General features: G+C 41.8%; 1 long non-coding RNA gene across 1 annotated transcript in view; it reads left to right on the plus strand.

Moving 5' to 3' along the window:
* LOC132338047 (uncharacterized) overlaps window positions 1-16,350 on the plus strand; it is a 40,938-nt gene that overhangs the window by 1,866 nt on the left and 22,722 nt on the right. The window lies entirely within an intron of this gene.

Below are 16,350 nucleotides of genomic sequence, written 5' to 3' on the forward strand. Positions count from 1 at the left end.
AAAAGAATCACATCAAACGCCAAATCTAAAAAAATCGAAAGAGCGAGGAATGAAAATCCCGCCCTAAACTCAGAGCTCTGGGCCTCCAGATGGGAGTATCCCAACTTCTCCGCGGGCCGGGGCAGGGAGTGCTCCCGATGAGGGGCTTCCCCGGCGGCAGGGAGGAGGAGGAGGAGCAGCAGCAGCGGGAAGGGATGAGGGCAAAGCGCAGGGAGCGCGGTGCCTTCGGGGCTGCTGGGAGCTGACGGCGGATGCTGTCCCGGGAGCCGCGGGACGAGCACGGCGGAGCCGCCGCCGCCGCCGACGCCGCCGCCGGAGTGGAGCTGCGGGCGGGCGGCCGGGAGGAGGCAGAGCCCCGAGCGGTCAGCTGATGCCCGCCACGTCGGCGGGGCTGCCAGCACCCCCCCGGCCCGGTTAAAGCAGCCGCAGCCGCGGCTCTAGGAGGCGGAGAGCGGGAGGGGGCTGCAGCAGAGCAGGTCCCCTGGCCCCAGGAGGCTCCTTCAAGAGTCACTTGGGTTTCTCTGAGCTGCCCTTCTGTAGGTGCCCCAGACTGTCCCGCCTTGCCTGACAGGTGCATCCCTCCACAGCGCTCAGTGAGAGCTGATGCTGCAGCCTGGCATCCCTCTGCCCTGCCACAAGGAAGATGCTCAGGCCTTGCTTGGAGACACCACACTTGCCCAGGGTGAGGGCAAGTGAACCCCTCCACCTCTGCCTGAGCAAGTTCAAACCTTCTCAGAAAGGTGATGTCACTTCCAGGACTGTGGATCTGACCACCCTGTGTTAAGTGAACGTTTGATGAAGCTATCCTGACAGCTTTTACGTTAAAGATGCTGGAGAAATAACAGAATCTGTCCCATGCACAGAGCCTGAATATAAAGCCACTCCTCACTCCCCATGCTGGCAGATGAAATTGTTCCTGCTCCTCTTCTTGTGAAGTCACTCTGTGCCAGCAAACCTGGATGCATTGTGCATGGTGGCACAGCCTGGAGAGGAAGAGGTATCTATCTTTATCTCTTCCATTCCTCCCCTGCCCAAAGTAAACCTCGTTAAAGTGTCTGAGGAGGTGTTCCTGTCCTGGAGGAAGGGCTGAAACCTCCAGTTTTTCAGCTGAAGCTATGCTGCTGGAAGCAGCTGAAACAGATATAGTCTATGCATTAGACTATGGCAAATTAAGGCAGTGGAGTTTTCTTTGTATTTCAAAAGACAAGAGTGATGCCTGCTGAACTCCTTGAGATAAATATTCAGCGGCCTTCTAACAGCTGCAGTGTGGACAAAGGCCCTGCCTGGAAAGGACCTGTGCTACCCCACTAGGAGCTCTGGCTTTTTGGGAGTTGGGGTGCTTAAAAATGGCATGTGATGCTTGACTTCCAGTGGGTCTAAGCCTCCATGAACACCCTTCCAGCTGTCATGGCTTAATTCACCTACTATTATTATTATTATTATTATTATTATTATTATTATTATTATTATCAGGACAACATGGAGATTTTGGAAGGATTTCACTGATTGTTCCTGTATTTACACTACAACAAATTCAGGAACTCCAGCCAAATCTGTGTCCCGTGTGTGAGGCAGGTTTTGTACAGATATAAGCACAGGAAATTCTTGTTCTCCCGAGCCCAGATAAGGAGAGAGTGGCATTTTTGTGAACAGAGATGGGTCTTTCCTGTGGTTCAGCATGACCCTGCTAACCTGCAAAGGGTTAATCCTGGTTTCACAGTAGTAATAAAGACACGTATCCTTGCTCCTAGATAAAGCCCATGGAAATTGTTACATTACTTCAAGATGAAAATGATACTATAGGAGGAGAAATCTTATGCAAAAAATTGCACTTCTTTAATGAAAGGAATCGTAATTATTAATGCTATATACCCCAGAGCACAGAAAGAAAGCATTTTTCTCATTCAGATTGCTCAACACAAATCATGATAAATAAAAGGAAAAGGAAACAAATACATAATGCTGTTTCAGGAGACACCCATTCAAAAAAGATTAGATGAAACCAAGATAGGGACATCCCAGTTCTCCAATGTTACTGTATGCACTGAATCACAGTGCTGGCAGTTTCCTTTGCCTCATGGCAGAGTGAACTGTACTCTCATCATTTTCCCTGTGATAAAGGCTCTATACCTCCCCAGGCAGTCTATTTTTATGCTTCTCCATCCTTATCATTTTCATATCTAACCTGAACATTCCTTGCAGCATTCACTAAGCACATCACTTCTTGTCCTGTCCACCATGAACAGGGAGAACAGATTATCCTGGCAGTTATCTATACATATTTAATAAATGTCTCTTCTATCCACTCCCTCTTCCCCTTTTCATTGCTTAGGCAAAATAACATAATTTCTGTCATTTCCCCCCTCCCCCCACTATGGGTCACATTTTATAGATCTCTGATGTTTTTTGTTTGGTTTTGATTACATTCTCTTGTTTCATGATTTTATTATCTTTCTTTCTTCCCTCTGTGAGATTCATACAGCTCAACTTGGTTCTACATTGGAAAGTTGTCTTATATCTAGGACTATGTTTTATGGTCTGCCCTCCTATTTATACATCCTGGGACATTCACAGGCTTATCCAGAACTGATGACCTACTGAAACTTTGCTGTCCTCAAGGCTTGGGCAGGTGTCACTTGCTCCATATGTGCATAACAGCCTAGATGAAGTATCTTGCCTGTGCCCTCACTGGAATGCATTGTTTTTTCCACCCTGCATGCCAAATTTGAAATAGAACATGTTGAAAACTAAACCTGTCCTCCTCCATGCCAGCAGCCCTCTCCAGCTCTGTGCCATCTGTGTGTTTGGTGAGCCTACTCTCTGCTCAGTTGTGATGGCAAAGCAGTGCAGAGCCTTTAGGTAACAGTCGGTGTGCTCATTTCTGGCATGTATTTCTGAGTCAGCCACAGAAGTACTGGACACCTTTGGGGAGGGTCACCAAGAAGGGGACAAGATCTTAGCATTGGCACCCACTACAGCAATGCTCTTGGCTCTGCAGAGCAAGGAAGAAGTCTGACCATCCTGGGGAGCAGGAGAAGGGTGATCCTGCCAAAGCCCTGTTTGCCAATGAAGGCTGGATGGGCTGGGGGTCCAACAGAGTAATTTCATACACAGGCAGGAAGCCCTGTGTAAGTCCCAAACTCAGTTGGCACTACATTTCTATTGTGCACTGTTCTGTTTTTGCTGCTGTTGGATTTCTTGTGCCTTTTTTTATTTTAATAGAGCTAAATGACTTGGCAGTGTCACAAAATCACTAAAAGCCATTTAAAAATAATACTGTCACTAGAAGGTTTTTGAAGGATGAAAAATCAGGCAGAATTCATTCCTCTTCTGTCACCTGAAAGTTTATGTCACACTCCTCTCCTCCTTCCCCCTCTCTACCCACAGCAGTAGCATTTATGTACAGTTTAATGTTATGATATTTAATCATGCAAATAATGATCTCATTCATTTTAGTGGGACTATTTATGTCCTCAGGATTGCAAACCTGGCACAATGCTCTGCAAAGCTCTCTAGGGTTCTCCAATAAAGATGGCTTTGTATCAAATACATTTTGAAAAAAACACTCGTGTTATTATACATCTTTTTTACTTAAATTAATTTTTGACAAAGCAATTTAAGAAAGGAAAAAACAAACAATTGACAGAAAGCCATTGTATCTGAAAAGTGAATCTTGAGTAAAGATAGAAATGACAGAATATGAGCAAATGAGCTTGGAATTGTCTCCATATCTGTTTGGTGGTTTGTGGTTTTGTTCCTATAACTCCCTCTTTCTTTTTTTACTCCTTTCCTTGGCAACAATTCAACAATTTAGATGTTCTAATACTACCAAAAAAAACCAAACCAAACCAAACCAAAACAAAAACCAAAAAACCCAAAACAATAACAACAAAAAAAAACCCCCACAAAAACTTCTGGCACTGATTGAGTCTTCTTTTAAAAACCCTGTCTATCACTTTCCTCAGATGAATGCATATCTCAATAAGATGTCTATACAAAAGCAAGCACAGGGCATAAGAGAACGGATTGCAAATTGTAACATTGTTTAATAAAAGCATTCAGACTAATTAATAAAAGCCATGGTAAAAGAACTGCAAGGCTTCATGGACTGAAACATCAGAGAGAAAGAGGATGAGGACACACAGCTTAGCAGATGATGGAAACAATCAACATTTGCTGTGCTTTGCAGATAATTTTTTTCAGTATGGTAAAAATATCAATGAAAAATTTTAAAGATTTTTAGCAATGAAGCTAAATTATTGCATATCCCAGTGATGCCAAAAGCAGGGGGAAATAAAAGGACCAAAAAATAAAAGAAAAAAAATTATGTCAGAGTATAAAGAGGAAGCAAGATATGTCAAAGTTTGCTTTTCTGTGTTGTGAAGCAGCAGTTCCCTCACATGCAAATAAATTTCTTATCTCTCCCTCCATTCACAGATACACATTTCCACATAAAAAAGTCAGAAGATGGTCTAAGCATGAGGATTTTATGAAGAGAAATAAGGGATTTGAGATAAATAATGCACCTGTTAAGCAATGGTTGGAGCTGTGTTTTCCTCCTCTCCTTTCCAGGTCCACTCCTTCCTCACCCATACAGCTATTGCTCTGGTTTTGAAAATGGATTAGCAGCTGTGACCACTGCAAATCTTTTACTCAAGACTTTTTGGGAACTGCTGCTGACCAGGAATAGCTGTTTTGTAAAAAAAAAAAAAAAAGAGGTCTCTATATACAGCCAATTGTAAAAGCAATGGAAATTTTTAGGTCTTTGAAGAAATCCACATTTTTAAGACAGTGAATTTAAGTTTTTCATTTTCAAATGATTCTTTCAATTTTTTTTGCTGTGGATGACAGTATGGCTGGCTGTTTCTGTTTTTATGGTTGGTTCGGTTTGGGTTTGGTTTTCTTTCAGAGCCAGAAAAGAAACATGACGGAGCAAAGGAAAAAAATAAAGACTAGAAAATACTGTTCTTCCATGTAAGGAAATGAGGGGCTATATCCTAAGTCAGAATCAAGGGCAGATTCTAGAAGTTGAAAAAAAAAACCCTTCCCAAAACAAAACTGCTGTCCTTCCCATTCCTCCTGGACTGTCCAGAAGTTTCCCTCAGTTCTGTCACCCTTTCCCAACCAGGTTTTATAAAACAGCTGTTTCTTGGCTCATGTCTCTCTCCTGTGCACGCCATCACTCTCCTGTAATGCTGTAAATCCCTGAAGCCCCTGCATTGCTGAATGAATCATACTTATTACTGAGCACTAGATGGTTCTTGATACTTCATGGTCTTCCTTTGAAGGAGGGATTATTTTTTTCATTTTAATACAAAAGATCTTTGACTTAGATGTTAAGTGCAACAGAAGTTAAAAGGAAATTAATATCAAATACACCTCTAAAATGAAATCTTTATAATTCACAGAAAAAAATCCATTTACAAACATTTTATTCTTTATTTTCTTGAAGCAGCAAGTGCTAGGATTGATAGCCTGATTAGTGAAACTACCACTGAAATTAATACTAGAAAGGAGACTTGAATTTGAGACATTCGAAAGAAATGAAAACCATAAAAAAGCACACATAAGGCTATTCTGTATAACTTTTCAATTGAAAAAAAAACTTAGCTTGTTTTAGAGGGTTTAACATTTAGATCTTGAAGTGTTTTTCTTGTTACAGGATGGAGATGTTTCCTGTGGATGTATACAATAAATCTAATTAGGCTTCAAATAGGGAAATGTTATATTGTATGAGATTTTGAATCCATCCAGATCAGTATCCTGCAGTTACTGCAGTATAAAACATATCCTAAGAGGAAATCCCCCTGTCAGCCACTTCAAAGAGGGGAAAGTCTGTTAGGGTTGTATATGCATGTGCTAACGTGCATGTATTAAATCTTAGAACAGGAACAAAACCTAGAAACCTTCATATTTCCAAGGGAAAGGAAATTCCTTTTGTTTCTTCTCCTTCTTCTGTCTAGGGCAAAAGAATTCTGTTCAGTTTTTAAATAAAATATGAATACAATTATTAGGCTCTTGAGAACTTCTTTCTTTGCATCCCTGTTTCACAAACTAGGGAAACTGGAAGCCCCGGGACTGTCACTTGGATTTCCAGGTGTATTGGAGTTCAAGGATGGAAAAACTACAAAAATACTGGGAGTCTGGGCAAATAAAGACTTTCACTGTGTCATCTTAGAATCAGACTCCTGAGCTGAGTGCTCAAGCAGCTCTTTGATGAGTTGACAGGGCGCCAGGCAGGTTTTTAAAAGACAATGTTTTTGAAGCATTGCTTCATCAGATACTTTGCATATGTGAATGTGTAGGACTCTAGTTTGCTGGCCTGTAGATAAACACAGCTTTTAATTCAGCTGGGTTTCTAGGCAGTTCTGTTCCCTACACAACTCTTGCCTCTCACTCTCTTATCTTCTTTTTGAAGGTTTCTTGCATTAGGAAATGGAGAGTATGCAAAATAACGCTTTAAGTGACTGGTTGTATGGCAGAGAGCACTGATGCCTGGTGGGCTGCTGTTAATAGTGATTTATTTCAAACTGAGCTGCCATCATAACTGAAACATGGTAATCTGCTCGTTGCCAGTCAAGCTGGGATGGTAGGTGTGCTTAGACAAAATGTTTAGGAGGAATCGTTGACTCATGGCAATCTTTAGTCATTCTCTGAAATGATACAATTAATGTGTATGGGCTCAGCAGAGTACTTGTTTCTCCATTCCATTATCTTGTTTTTACATTCACTAACATCTTCCTGGCATAGGGGGAGGATAATAGATTCATGATTGAGCTATCTATTTGATATTGAATTTCTCTAAATCACCAAAACCTGTCATTTTCTAGTGTTGCAGGATTTGTTGTAGAAGATTAAATCTGATTTCCTTTTGATAGCAATGGCAGGTTTTTGGTGAAGATGAAGATTTAGGAATGGTCTGTAGGTGGTCTACCCTCCACGTGAGATTAATTTCATCTTCTCTTACATGAGAAGAAAAGGCAATAGCAATCTTAAAGCCTGCATCTACTCTGCATTCAACATTGTGAGGCTACTTAGAGCCAAGGAGAACATAACCTCATTGCCAGGTAATACAGGGACCTACAAAAAATCCAAATATTTTTTCAACAAAACAAGCACAGAGAATGCCTATAAAACCTACAGGGCTTTAAATCCAAGTTAAACAGTTCTATATGAGAATCAAGTTATAGGTAATGTTATTATGATTAATATTATTTACAATGGCACCAACAATAACTTACACAGGGGATGGTTGTGGCTGCTCTCTGTTATATGAGGAAGTACACAAAATAATTTCTTCTGTAATTATAATGGGAGACAAAATATCTTAAATTCCAGTGCTTCGTAAGAAGGAAATTCCCCATTGAACTACATTCTGCTCTGTTTTTTTGGTATCTCTTTAACCAAGACATTTCCAGTGGGTGTTTCCAGCATACAGCAGCTCAGACATTTCATTTTAGCAGTAAAGGAACACCAGGGTACTGCTGCCTGTTGAACCCAAGTGTTACTCTAGTACAGTTCACATCATAAAGTGAGAGATGCCTGTGAAATGAAAGCCCAGTGTGCTTGATTTCTCTAAGCTTTTGCATATGATTTTTTCTTTGAATTCAGCTTGTGAATACAACCTTATTGCATAACTCTCCTGATAAACGTGTATTAACAAAAAGTTTTCATTTCCAATGGTTTTGCAGCCCAGGATGGGATGCACCACTTAGACATAGTAAAGAACCAGTGACCACTGTGTTAAGCCATGGCCTTTATATAGCACCTGACCTCTTGTGAGATCTCTTCAGGACTTATGGTGAGGAAATATATAACTATTAAGGAGGAAAGACAGTGTCTTTCATCATTTTTACCAAAGCAGGAGGCTGTCAAAGTAGTGAAGCTTTAGTGCCTCAAATTCAAGACAGAAAATAGTGTCCTTTTTCCAGATTTGAACTGAGAGTTATCCAATACCACTCCAACAGCAAATGTACTCCTGGTCATTCAGCTTCCATGTTTTAGACAGCTATATTCAGAAACTCTTAACAAACATCCTGGTGGACCATTTTGTCTGTGTTCATAGATCGTTGACTCTTTTTAACTTCAGTGGCACTGCATTATTTATGCTTTAAAATGTCTACCAGAGTTAAAAGCCTTGTGATGGAATACATGCTGTACTTACCAAGAACCAGGACAAACAGCAGCACCTGTAGTTGAAGGGCATAACCAGATTTAAAAATAATACTGGCTAATTCAAGATATAGGCAAGAAAAAAAAGGAAAAAATAAGAAGATGCAAGTCACTAGGGGCAAGTGGAAGGGACTGCATATAAGCAGAAATAATCTGTTACACTGGCACATGATGGGGAACAGCTGCTTAAATAGCAGTTCTGCAAGAAATGATCTGGGGGTTACTGAAACTGAGCCAACAATGTCGTGTCGTTGCAGGGAAAACAAACATTATGGTGCATAAGCAGAAAGGTATTCTTGCAGAATAATCTTTTCCACTCTGTTCAATACCAGTAAGGTCGTAGCTGAATACTGTGAGGGAGAGAGACTCTTTGGGGGATGGGTACAGGGGACATTCCCCTGGTGAGTCTGTGCAGCCCCATCCCAGGTCACCAGGCACTTCTGTAGGGACAGAGATGTGCTGAGGCTGGGGCATCAGCCTGTGGACCTGAGAACTGGCATCTTATGACCTTGTTGGGGAAGGGACTGATGTCCCTGAGAGGGGCTGGGATAGGATCCTGATCATGGACAGAGGTTAGAGAGGCCCTGGGAGAAGTGCACCAGAGCCAATAAAGAGCTGATGACCTTTGGTGGATGAGCACCAGTTTTGGGACATGCATCTTCCAGAAGCAGTTATGAGAGATGTTGATGTGAGATGCAGGAAAAGCAAGCAGAAGGGAAGTTCGAAAGAAACACTTGTTTGGCTGTTTTAAGGTGCTACCTTCAAATGTCATCTCCTAAAAAAGTACTTAAGGACGCTATTATAAGAGCAGTAAAGAAGCAAAGCAACACAAAGCAAGTATCAATGCTTTATAACTGTAGAGGATATTGCTATTTAGGTATTTCTAGCTGACTGATGCACAGAAAGAAGGCATTCAAACTGCATTAGTGATTTTCTGAAGAGTGTGGTGGTTGTTACTTAGATGTGATGACACTTGTCATCACCATATGTAAACTTTATTTATAATGTATTCCTGACTCATTTTCACATTTGCATTTCAAAACTTCATTTATTCTGTGTAATTTAGATTGTACATATAGTGCGTGGGGAGGACAAGTTAATTTCCTTTTAAAGAAACATCAGCTTCTAGAAGCTCAATTTCAACTATTTCCGCAGAACAGGGAGGAATTATTTTTTATCCTTGATGGGCTCTCCACAGCTGAAATGTAGCTATTCACCTTTTTTTTTTCAATAGCTCAGAGTCATAGGTGGTGTACATTTGTTCTCATAATGCTTTGTATTTTTGCAAACCTCAGTATTATGTATGAAGTGAACATACAAGGCCATGTTCTCATCTCGTTGAGACTCTCTTGACTCAGCAAAGAGAGAAGCTGGCAGAAGTTCAACCACTTCTCTCCAGTTCTGCTTGGCATAAGGCCAGACCCAACATAGTCACCCATCCTTGCCTAGAAAGAATTTAATACCCAGCAAGCAGAACTCAGCCTTCAGGGTGCAGTGTGAGTCTCAATGTATTTTCTTGTTGCATCTTCGAGCAGAAAAAATGAGCTGGACCTCTTTTCATTGCCTTTCATTTGCTGCTGTGGCTTCTTGAGAATGGCAGAACAAAGGCTGCTGAATGGCACTATTGAATCCTTTTGCTCTTTGAACTCACTTGTTCTCAGGTGAGCTCCACTGATACCTGTTCTGGTTTTCTCAGTAAAGAAAAGCTTGCAAGCATCTTACTTTGCTGTACTCCCTTGGGAAGCACTATTTTCACCCAATGAGTTAATATATTCTACCTTATCACCCTGCCTCCGAATTTAATTTTATATAGCCATGGGGTATCATTGATATCCTGAACTCCAGGTGCCTGAAACTATAAAGTCCTGACATTGATATCCTTGAATGATTAACACCATTACTGTCACTCTGAAACTTTTGCTTGGACACTGTGAATAAGTTTCCCATGCAGGCAGTGCCCATAACAAATGAAAAGGGCAATTTAAAGATAGAAGAGTTTTACTACCTCTTTGCAAAGTAAGAAGCAAAGTCAATTTTCCCTTATATTTCAAAGTCTGACATCAGAGAATGCCTGTGGCTTTTGGCCTGGCTCCTCATTGCACGCTGGCTGAGAACACTCAGGGAATGACCCACTGGGGTAAATCTTAATCTAGGAGAGAACTTCTATTTCGTCTTCTGTTTTAATTTGGAATGGCATTGCCCACAGAAGTGTATTAAGGAGGTGCATTCAATGTTAACTTCTAATTCACCCCAGGATCCTGTGCTAGGTGTTATCTTCTTTTCTTGTCTTTTTCAGTAGCTGATGATGTGGTGGGACCAAGCACACAGGGAAATTCTCATTCTAAGGGGATCCTGAGTCATACATTGATCCTTGTTTGAGTCCAGAGAAGGAGAGAAAGAGAATAGCAGTGATCGCACCTAGGAAGATGGAGGCACTGTCAGATTGTGAACATCTCTGTCCCTTGGGAAGAGCCAGTGTTAAGAGCTTCCCAAGAGAAGGATATCAGCAATGGAGAGACAGGGATGACTGAGCTGGAGCAGAAGCCAATTTTGTTGAGAATACAAAGGGTTTATATAGGGTATACTTGTATGACACATATAGGATTCTATTTCTGGTAACAATTTCCCATTGGTAACACATTCTACATGACATCAGTTACTTTCTAATCATTACAAAGTTTCACAACATGTTTCTTGGTCACTTCTACCCCAAAGATCATTTATCTGTGTCTGTCTCTCCCATGGTTTCTGCTGGATCGGGCCTAAGATATCAGGCTGATTTATCAGTTCCATTGTACTCCCTGTCTTATTTCCCATAGAAGGATGACAGCCATGTGTTCTTGTAGTGTACTTCACACTACAAGGAGTGAAGAAAAAATCGCAAAGGAAAAACTCCAGACTCAACTGTCCTTTTTCTAGGAGATGAATTTGAGGAAGGTATGGTTCAAACCCCTGAAAGAGGTAGATCATAAGTGAGGAAGTATCAGAAAAGTATGACAAGTGTTGTCCAAGACAGGAACTGGAGATAACACAAACAGTGGCAGTCACATTCGACGAATGATTATTTTTCCCATAAAACTCTACCAAGAAAAGGTTTATTGACATTTCTTGTCAAAATGAGAAATTTTTTCGAAGATATTCCTAACAGGGATTTGTGGTTCAGTTACTCCTCTGAAATAAGGGAAATAAGCGAAATTCATCTCCTACTCTGTATTCTGTGTGATTGAGTGGGATTTGAAGCAATGTATTCAGAAGTGTTGTGGGCCCCTCATTACACAGGTGCTGGAAAAATCTTTGTCTGACCCAATAAGCATGGAACCATTTACACAAACCATTTATACAAATATCTGCTGTAACAAGAGTGTGAAACAGTCCCAGACAGAGCAATTCACTCTTTCCCAGCTACTGGTGACTGTGTCACACTGAAGTAGTGAGTACCAGGAGCTGCAGGGGAATACCTCAGTGTCGTTTACTCCAGCCCTTAGAATGTAGGCTTCATTCACCTACACTCTTGATTCACATCATACAGATATTAAGGACTACCAAGGTGATTTTGATAATGTCTTATTGGAAACCACTTCTCTCTCTGAGCCCTTTAGATGTAGGAAAACCTGCTGTGCACCCTCACAAATTTTCCATTTATATTAGAGAAGCTGCCTAGAAAAACAGAATGACCTTTATGGTTTCTTTCCCCTAAAAGTATAGTGCAGCCAGAGTAATACTGGATGGACTGGAGATAGAAGAATTTATATGCTTCATGCCATTAAGCTTGGTAAAAACAACAGGGATTATATATATTATATGCCTGCAGTATCTTTCCTAAAATATAGCTTTGACATCAGAGGTGTTTGCTGTCCCCACAACAATTGGAAAGGCTGGAGTTGTATTGTATTAGGCCCTTGATTTGACTGCAGTGACAAGGGCAAAATGTAAATGCATTATTCTAATGCAGAGTAATAATAACTTGTGTTGGATGACCAGTAAATATGTAGAATGATCTAGTAGGTGGATTCATCAGAGCTATGGAATCCTAAAAACACCAGGGGCAGATTTTTAAGACAGCAGATTAGAAAAGAGAAAATATCATTACCTATGCCACAGTTATAGTCTCCCTTTTTTTTGAGGAGAGCTGTTTCTTAGAATCTGAACTGCCAAGGCAGAGGAAACACTCAAGAGAACCTTTGGCTAAATGAGAACATAGTTCCTCCCTAGCTTGATGGATTGCAGGTAAAAACTACACTTAAGTATTGGGAAGTGGGCTGTGAGGATTAATTAAGTGTCCAGGGCGAAAGAAGTAAATTTCTTGCATTTCTGCCTCATACTTTAAAGGAAGAAAATGGTGATTCAGAGAAATGAGACTGCCAACAGGGAAAGAGACCCCTTTGCCTTAAGAGGAGTGATTGTAGAAGGAAGGTTGTTGGATGTCATAAAGGCCTGGGAGCACAGAAGAAGGGAGGAAGGTTTTGGGTGAAGTGCTGCACAAAGAAGGCAGGAGAAAGAAGATATTCTTGTTTGAATGTTTCATGACATATAGTTAGGGTAAATTTTTTCTCAGGAATGATTTCTTGCTTTTCTCCCTCCTGGGTTCTGTCAGAGCTAGTTGCAGCTGTGCTGGGGAATGGGCTGCTTGGTCAGAAACATCCTTTACTTGACTCTCTCTCTTTCCAGGTGTCTTGCTGATGGCAGCTTATGTGTGGTGGCATGCTGGCATGTCACCCACCATGGTGGAGACATCATAGGAACTCCCTATGCAAAGCTTCCCGCTCACTTTGCAGGGCTGGAGCTAACGAAGGAATTAGACTCTATGATGCTTGTAGGTTCCTTCCAAATCAGGATATTCTATGATTCTCTGATCTCTGCCATCTACCCCAATCAGGCCATCCAGTGGGTGAGAAGCCCAGACAAAACAAGGATCAGTTTAGCTACCAAAAAGTTCACTACTGCATAGGATTAAGGATACCATGATTAAGCACAGCATGAATTTTAAATGACATAAATACTAGCTCAGCCCAAACTATTCAAATATTTCTCAGCAGACGCTTATTGAAAGGTTTTTTTCTTTATTCCATAATGATATGCAGCCTGAGCTCACAGGGATGAGCCCTGCTATCAGTCTCCTTGCCTAAACTGGGAAACACTGTCCTACAAGAACATCTGAGGCTGAACCTTAGACTGGCAGAGACATGGATGAATATGTCTCCAAGCTTATGGCACTCCACTTTGGCATCAGTTCTTGCAGTGCCTTTAAGAGGCCTGTTTTGACTGAAATCTAGAAACTTTTCTGATTCAGATGCAACCAAAAAATCATTCATGATGTTTATTTCCCCTATGAATGAGTTTCTGTTTCCAGTTGTGAAATACAAATACAATCCCACATGGACCTTCCTGAAGACAACTAAACATAGCAGATATTGTTCTATATGTCAGATTTTCAAGTCAGAAGCAAGACTGAAGTTTTGTTATTGAGTAACCTCCTCTTCTCTCTGCCTATACATAATTGACTTGTTCCATTCTGCCCAGTTTTAAATGACTAAAATGAAGCACTGCCTACATGGGCATGTTTCTATCCAGATGACAGACATTATCATGAGTCTATTTCTCAAAAGCCAATCCACAGGTATTTTTTGCTCTATGTCAGTTTATATCTTCTGTTTCTCTTCTCCCATATAAAATACCTCTTATTCTACCTCCAGAACAAAATAACACATATTCCTATACGTGTGTGTCAATAACTGCTTAACTTTCTGTTTGGCTCCTTTCAGGTAGTCTAAAGCCTTTCCTTTTTTTCCAGACTGGAATATTTATTGACATGCTGTTGTGTTATGGAAAAATTTTTTCTTCTCTGATGTCATGTGAACAGCAGAACATGATGTCAGCACTGAGTAGTTGTAAAGATATGCCGGCTCACAGGTGCTAAATCAATTTTTTCCTTCAGTTATGCTGTTCCTGGGTTTCTGTGGTCTCAGATAGATTGAGTAGTTTCTTTTGAAGGACTTAAGGACTTGGGTGTCATCCTTATGCAGACAGGGCCACCTCTAACAGGGCAAAACCCCACAGGATCTTGACATGATAGACAGATTTGGGCACTGCTAACAGGATCTGCTTGCAATACAAGACATGGCAAATGATGAACCATGCCCCAGGTCCTGGAGGGGTTTTAGTTGTGGGCAGAAGATGATGGAGCAAGGAATGGGACTGGAGATTGGGCTACAAAAAGATTGGGTGACAAAAGGATTGGGCCCCTAAATGAAACCCCTAAATTCATCCAATAGAGAGCCCTAAAGCCAGGGCTAGAGACAAGTTCAGAATACATCTGAGGAATTGGATCCATCCAGGATAGAAGTCACCTACAGTGTAGGTTAAAGGTCCGTCCAGGAGTCAGACTCAGAGACTGGTGCTCCTATGACAGAGCACAAGCAGGGGCTGAAGCTCCAGGACTGAGCTGAAAACCTGGGCCCAGGGGCAGAGGACATAGGTGGAGTCCCCAGTGGATTCTGATCAGTAACATTTATACCTAACAGTGCTCCCAGGGCTCTGACCCTCAGGCACTCAGGGTGAAAACTGATTGAAGGTTACAGCATCTGAACCTTCTTATTCATGGTCACATGTGATAGTTGATTAAAGTTTTTGTAGACCATGACTAGTTTTGGGTTCTCTTTGTCAGAGCTCGTTTGAGACAGAGAAAGAACAAAGTCTTGTTAAGAAATAGAAAGATTGCCATAAGATGCTTTGTTGATGAGACAACTGTATTAATGTAGCCTGTAATTTTAAAATCTCTTCATGATAAATCTTGAAAGGTGACCATTGTGGGACCTACTTTTGATAAAGTTCTTCCCCCGGCTCGTCATGTCTGATGCCACATGCTCAACACACATAGGTGCATACAAGAGACTGCATTTGCACTGGACAATTGTAGTGGGATGCCAGGCACCCACCAAAGCCTCTCTCTCACTCCCCTCTGCAGGTGGGCAGGGGAGAAAAATATAACAAAAAGTTCATGAGTTCAGATGAGGACCGGGAGGGATCACCCACCAAATACTGTCATTGGCAAAACAGGCTCGAAATTAGAAATATTAATTGAACTTATTGCTAAGAAAATCAGAGCAGGATAAAGAGAAGTAAAATAAAATCTTCAAAACACCTTTCCCTCCTTCCCAGCTCTACCTCCTTCCCCAACAGTGCAAAGAGACAGGGAATGGGCGTTATGGGCAGTTCACAACAAGTTGTTTCTCCCACTGCTCAGGGAGAGGAGTCGTTCCCCTGCTGCCCTGTGGGGTCCCTCTCCCGGGAGACAGTTCTCCATGAACTTCTCCAACATGGCTCCATCTCACAAGCAACATTTCCCTGCAACCTGCAGCAACATGAGTACATCCCACAGGCAAGAGTTCCTCTCAAACTCCTCATCACTCACTCTTGCATGGGGTGCAGTCCTTCAAGGACAGGCTGCTCCAGCCTGGGCTCCTCTCTCCACGAGCCTCCCACAGGGTTACAGCCTCCTCTCAGACACCCACCTGCTTCCGTGGGTCTCCTCCTTGGGCAGTAGGTGGATCTCTGCATCCCTGTGGATCTCTGCATCCCCGTGGATCTCCATGGGCTGCCCACAGGGCTACAGAGGAATCCCAGCTCCGGCACGTGGAGCTCCTCCACTCCCTCCTTCCTCACTGACCTTGGTGTCTGCAGAGTTGCTCCTCTCACTTGTTCTCATTCCAATCTTTTTTAGCCACAATCACAACTGTGCAATGACTTTTTGTTTCTCTTTCTGGCTTATTATGTTGTCACAAAGGCGTTACCACCTTTTGTAATTGTCCCAGCCTTGACCAACAGCACATCCATGTTTGGAGCCACCAGAGATTGGCTCTGCCAGACATAAAGGAAACTTCTGGCAGCTTCTCACAGAAGCCACCCCAGTGACCCCTCATTACCAAAGCTTGGCCATGGAGGCACATACATGTGTAAGCTGTACACTGTCATAGTTGACAAGGTTTCACCCAAAAGGGCAGGGAAAACCCTTTGTAACTTCTGCATTGAACACCTAATAAGATATAGAAGCAGCTGTAGCCCATATTTTAGATCATTAGTTTTAATGGTCTGTTCAGTTCAGATCCTAAAAGATAAAAATAAGTCTAGAAGAACCTCAAGGTTCCTCTAGAACCTAGTAAATGCAAGGCACAGCAGTCT

Source organism: Haemorhous mexicanus, chromosome 1 (genome assembly GCF_027477595.1).
Source record: "Haemorhous mexicanus isolate bHaeMex1 chromosome 1, bHaeMex1.pri, whole genome shotgun sequence".
Lineage (NCBI taxonomy): Eukaryota > Metazoa > Chordata > Aves > Passeriformes > Fringillidae > Haemorhous > Haemorhous mexicanus.